The following is a 6,000-nucleotide window of genomic DNA, read 5'->3' as shown; positions in this document are numbered from 1 at the left end:
CCCCCTGCCCTAAAAGGTCCAGTTAGCTCGTGGTTGTCGACTCAGGTGACAGTGACTCAGCGAGGCAATGCGGAACTGGTCCCCTTCGATGTGAGCCCACTTTGGATTACTTCTACAGAACGTGAGTCTAGTTTGTTGTTTTTTTTTGGTTCTGGTTCTAAGGGACTAAGAGAGTCTACATTGGTTCTGTATTGTGAGCTCAACCAAATTCTACTTTAGTTCTGCTTTTGGCCAGTCCAATTTGGTATTGGTTGGACAATATGTGAGTTCTACTTTTGTTTCTGTTCTGTTGGTCTGCTTCTTTGTAAATGGACTTTGGTTCTGATTTCATGCAAGTCAATTCTATGTGCCTCTTACTGGTATTGTTGTTTTGTGTCTTTGAGTGCTGCTCTCGTTTAACGCTGGGGTGATGTTCCAGAAACTCCCACATTAGATGACATTCTTGAAAGTGGCGACCAAATATATATATAAATATTTAATATGTGTGTATATAGTATATATATTTCACACAAAGTGACGCTGCTCGTCTACAACAGCGCAACTAATCATCTTGTTATTATTATATTTAATAAATGATTTGTTCATTTATGCATGTATTTACCGGTACTGTGAAAAAAATGTGCAGTTTCTGGCAGTGAAAAAGTGGACCTGCGTGTGTTGAGGAGACATTTGTGACGCAGTAACACAAATGTCTCCTCAACACACGCACAAATGATTTGACAGGTCTGGCTGCGACAGTAGCGATGATACTCAAAAATATATATAGACTGTATACTCAAATGTGTTTTCGAAGGAATGACCTACTTGTGTTTTTGTGTTTACAGACTTTACAGTTCTTCTTTTAGATGTCATGAAAAACTCAAGTTCTTTGCATGAAGTCTTCAAGTCCTCATCCATACTGTCAGGTGTGTGTGTGTGTGTGTGTTACCAACAACGACCGCGTTGTTGGCATGCTAATATGTGTGTCGGTATATTTGTGTCAGTATATTTGTGTAAGAGGAACAAGAAAGACATTGGGAACAGGAACAAGAACCACAAAAGAAACAAGAACAGGAACAGTATAAAGAATGGGGGCAAGGACAAGAATATGAATATGAAGAACAACAAGAGCAACTACATGAACCTCAGGAACAAGTTCATGGACAAAAACATGAACAAGAAGAAAAACAACAGGAACAAGATGGGAAAATGAACAAGAACAGGAAGACAAAAAGGAAAAAGAACAATACCGTGAACTGGTAACTGAACAGGAACAGGGACAAGAACAATATCAAAACAGGGAACAAAAAGAAAAACAAGAGTTGGATCAAGAACAATGTCCAAGAACGGAACAGGAACAAGGACGAAGAGAGAGAGAGAGAGAGAGAGGCAGATAGACACACTGGTAACCATGGTAACAGACAGCACTATGGCTGGGCAGCTTCAAGATGAAAAAAACATTGGCATCATTTTTTAACTTGTCTGTATGAACTAATGTAATTTTGACAACTAATTCCGTTTTTATTAGCGACAAAACGTAAAAAAGGATCGCTCCAAATATTGTTTTTATCTATGTATTTGCATTTTATTTCTCATCAGTTCATAAATTGGCCAACAGATGGCAGTAACGTCACGTGAGACAGACAGCTGGACACCACTTCTCCCTAGCAACACTCAAGTGGCTTCACGTGCGATTTGTCACTCGCTCATTGTTGTGCACCACACACGCACGCGCACACTTTTGTAAAGCAAATGACTTTCGAATGTAATTAAATGGACGCTTGAGTGCGCTTAGTAATAATGAATATTTCAACTGAATTCAGGCCTACTCACTTTTACCCCGAAAACAATTTGTATTAATCGAGTATTGGTTTTGAGTCAATGGGCGGCCCGGTAGTCCAGTGGTTAGCACGTCGACTTCACACTGCAGAGTTACCGGTTTCGATTCCAGCTCTGGCCTCCCTGTGTGGAGTTTGCATGTTCTGTGTGGGTTTTCTCCGGGTGCTCCGGTTTCCTCCCACATTCCAAAAACATAAATGGCAGGCTGATTGGACGCTCTAAATTGTCCCTAGGTGTGAGTGTGAGCGCGGATGGTTGTTCGTCTCTGTGTGCCCTGCGATTGGCTGGCAACCGATTCAGGGTGTGCCCCGCCTACTGCCCGGAGACAGCTGGGATAGGCTCCAGCACCCCCCCGTGACCCTAGTGAGGATCAAGCGGTTAGGAAGATGAATGAATGATTTTGAGTCATTGTTGAACAGAGAATTGTCCAAATGGTCAGATTTGAGCTTCTCGAAAGCAATTATTTTCGGGATTCCGTAATTGTCCATGAAAGCAGACAAGAAGTGATTCTCTTTTGTGTTGGATCGAGATAAGGTTTCTGCAAAGGATTGCACTGACTTTACAAAACAACAACCATTTAACTGAATCTGTTTCAAAGAGCTCAATTCCTCTCGTGTAAAATTTAGCAAACTTCAATCAGCAAGATTTTAATTAAAAAAAAATTATTTGCTCATAAACACTAATAAGGCAGATATTTTTAAACACACTTAAATGCAAAATTACAATAATTTCTGATTGTTCGATTAATGGATCAATAGAATACTCGCCGCTAAAAATGTCTGCTGGTGACAACCCTCATTTTTTTTCTACCGACGTCCAATGTTTGATTGGTGGTCAATAATAATTTTTGTGGCGATTGAAGATGGATGGATGATGGTTGTCCGAGGATGAGGTCCGTGGACGTGGTGGCGGTTGCCGTGCCGATCGTCGGCATTGACAGGCTTCAGGCGTGCCTTCTGGAACCAGTGTTGTGTCCAAGGACCAGCAAGGACCAGGCGTTTTTAGCCGAAATAATGATCATGTATAGTAAGGTGTTTTTAGCCAAAAAAAAACCGACCATGTATAGTAAGGCATTTGAGCCCCCAAAAAACAACCATGTATAGTAAGACGTTTTTAGCCGAAAAAAATGACCATGTATATTAAGGCGTTTTTTGGCCGAAAAAAAGGACCATGAAAAGTAAGGCATTTGGGGCCGAAAAAAACCACCATGTATAGTAAGGCATTTTGGGCCGAAAAAACGACCATAAGGCGTTTTTAGCCGAAAAAAACCCCGACCATGTATAGTAAGGCATTTTGGCCGAAAAAAATGAGCATGTATAGTAAGGCGCTTTGGGCTGAAAAAAAGGACCATGTATAGTAAGGCGTTTTGGGCCGAAAAAAAAGGACCATGTATAGTAAGGCATTTTGGGCTGAAAAAAACGACCATGTATAGTAAGGCATTTTTGGCCGAAAAAAACGGTCATGTATTGTAAGGAGTTTTTGGTCAGAAAAAAACGACCATGTATAGTAAGGCGTTTTGGGCCGAAAAAAAACCACCATGTATATAGTAAGGTGTTTTGCGCTCAAGTCTAACACACTATTCATTGCGCCACAGAGCCTGATGACAAGCTACTAGAGATTTTACCATGCCACAACGTAAAATACCAAGATTGCAGTTGAAAAAGGTTACATGCAAGAAGTACAAATCATGGTGAAATCGACTCTGGTGGGACTCCAACCCACAACCTTTGAATTGCCTCTTTCTCAGCAACCTAGAAGTCCAACGCGCTATCCATTGCGCCACAGAGCCAGATGATATCCTACTAGAAATTTTGCCATGCCACAACTTAAAATACCAAGATTGCAGTTGAAAAAGGTTACATGCAAAAAGTACAAATCATGGTGAAATCGACTCTGGTGGGACTCGAACCCACAACCTTTGAATTGCCTCTTTCTCAGCAACCTAGAAGTCCAACGCGCTATCCATTGCGCCACAGAGCCAGATGATATCCTACTAGAAATTTTGCCATGCCACAACTTAAAATACCAAGATTGCAGTTGAAAAAGGTTACATGCAAAAAGTACAAATCATGGTGAAATCGATTCTGGTGGGACTCGAACCCACAACCTTTGAATTGCCTCTTTCTCAGCAACCTAGAAGTCCAACGCGCTATCCATTGCGCCACAGAGCCTGATGAAATGCTACTAAAATGTTACCATGCCACAACTTAAAATACCAAGATTGCAGTTGGAAAAAGGTTACATGCAAGAAGTACAAATCATCGTGAAATCGACTCTGGTGGGACTCGAACCCACACGACCATGTATAGTAAGGCGTTTTTTGGCCGAAAAAAGGACCATGAAAAGTAAGGCGTTTTGGGTCGAAAAAAATGACCAGTATAGTAAGGTGTTTTTCGCAGAAAAAAAAAACGACCATGTATATAGTAAGGCGTTTTGGGCCGTAAAAAAAAGACCATGTATTGTAAGGCGTTTTGGGCTGAAAAAAACGACCATGTATAGTAAGGCATTTTTGGCGGAAAAAACGGTCATGTATTGTAAGGCGTTTTTGGTCAGAAAAAAACGACCATGTATAGTAAGGCGTTTTGCGCCGAAAAAAACGACTATGTATAGTAAGGCGTCTTTGGCCGAAAAAAAACGACCATGTATAGTAAGGCGTTTTTGGCCGAAAAAAACCGACCATGTAAGGCGTTTTTGGCCGAAAAAAACGACCATGAAAAGTAAGGCATTTTGGGCCGAAAAAAACGACCATGTATCGAAAGGCGTTTTTTGGCCGAAAAAAAGGACCATGAAAAGTAAGTCGTTTTGGGTCGAAAAAAATGACCAGTATAGTAAGGTGTTTTTCGCAGAAAAAAAAACGACCATGTATATAGTGAGGCGTTTTGGGCCGTAAAAAAAAGACCATGTATTGTAAGGCGTTTTGGGCTGAAAAAAACGACTATGTATAGTAAGGAATTTTGGGCCGAAAAAAACCACTATGTATATAGTAAGGCGTTTTGCGCTCAAGTCTAACACACTATTCATTGCGCCACAGAGCCTGATGACATGCTACTAGAGATTTTACCATGCCACAACGTAAAATACCAAGATTGCAGTTGGAAAAAGGTTACATGCAAAAAGTACAAATCATCGTGAAATCGACTCTGGTGGGACTCGAACCCACACGACCATGTATAGTAAGGCGTTTTTGGCCGAAAAAAAGGACCTTGTATAGTAAGGCGTTTTTTGGCTGAAAAAAAGGACCATGAAAAGTAAGGCATTTGGGGCCGAAAAAAACGACCATGTATAGTATGGCGTTTTTGGCCGAAAAAAACGACCATGTATAGTAAGGCGTTTTTGGTCGAAAAAAAAAACGACAATAAAAAGTAAGGCGTTTTGGGACGAAAAAAAGGACCATGTATAGTAAGGCGTTTTGGGACGAAAAAACCCCACCATGTATAGTAAGGCGTTTTGGGTCGAAAAAAAGGACCATGTATAGTAAGGCGTTTTTTGGCCGAAAAAAAGGACCATGAAAAGTAAGGCATTTGGGGCCGAAAAAAACGACCATGTATAGTAAGGCGTTTTGGGACGAAAAAAAGGACCATGTATAGTAAGGCGTTTTTGGTAAAAAAAACGACAATAAAAAGTAAGGCGTTTTGGGACGAAAAAAGGGACCATGTATAGTAAGGCGTTTTGGGACGAAAAAACCCCACCATGTATAGTAAGGCGTTTTTGGTCGAAAAAAAAACGACAATAAAAAGTAAGGCGTTTTTTGGCCGAAAAAAAGGACCATGAAAAGTAAGGCGTTTGGGGCCGAAAAAAACGACCATGTATTGTAAGGCGTTTTGGGACGAAAAAAACAACCATGTATAGTAAGGCGTTTTGAGCCGTAAAAAAACGACCATGTATTGTAAGGCGTTTTGGGCCGAAAAATAAACGACCATGTATAGTAAGGCGTTTTGGGCCGAAAAAAATGAACATGTATAGTAAGGCATTTTGGGCCGAAAAAAACAACCATAAGGCGTTTTTGGCCGAAAAAAACCCCGACCATGTATAGTAAGGCATTTTGGCCGAAAAAAATGAGCATGTATAGTAAGGCGCTTTGGGTTGAAAAAAACGACCATGTATAGTAAGGCGTTTTGGGCCGAAAAAACCCACCATGTATAGTAAGGCATTTTGGGCCGAAAAAAACGACCATAAGGCGTT

At 40.8% G+C, this 6,000-nt stretch overlaps 3 non-coding genes across 3 annotated transcripts; all 3 read right to left on the bottom strand.

Annotated features, from left to right (window-relative positions):
• Positions 1-3,515: 3,515 nt before the first annotated feature.
• Positions 3,516-3,607, bottom strand: trnar-ucu (transfer RNA arginine (anticodon UCU)). Its single transcript is given in 2 exon segments — positions 3,516-3,551; positions 3,571-3,607. It is a non-coding gene; the product is annotated as a tRNA-Arg (tRNA).
• A 99-nt stretch (positions 3,608-3,706) lies between these two features.
• trnar-ucu (transfer RNA arginine (anticodon UCU)) lies at positions 3,707-3,798 on the bottom strand. The gene is given in 2 exon segments: positions 3,707-3,742; positions 3,762-3,798. It is a non-coding gene; the product is annotated as a tRNA-Arg (tRNA).
• A 99-nt stretch (positions 3,799-3,897) lies between these two features.
• Positions 3,898-3,989, bottom strand: trnar-ucu (transfer RNA arginine (anticodon UCU)). Its single transcript is given in 2 exon segments — positions 3,898-3,933; positions 3,953-3,989. It is a non-coding gene; the product is annotated as a tRNA-Arg (tRNA).
• Between the last annotated feature and the right edge of the window lie 2,011 nt (positions 3,990-6,000).

This window comes from Hippocampus zosterae, chromosome 15 (assembly GCF_025434085.1).
Source record: "Hippocampus zosterae strain Florida chromosome 15, ASM2543408v3, whole genome shotgun sequence".
Classification (NCBI taxonomy): domain Eukaryota; kingdom Metazoa; phylum Chordata; class Actinopteri; order Syngnathiformes; family Syngnathidae; genus Hippocampus; species Hippocampus zosterae.
The sequence above is the reverse complement of the archived record's forward strand: the minus strand, read 5'-3'. Positions and strand labels throughout refer to the sequence as shown.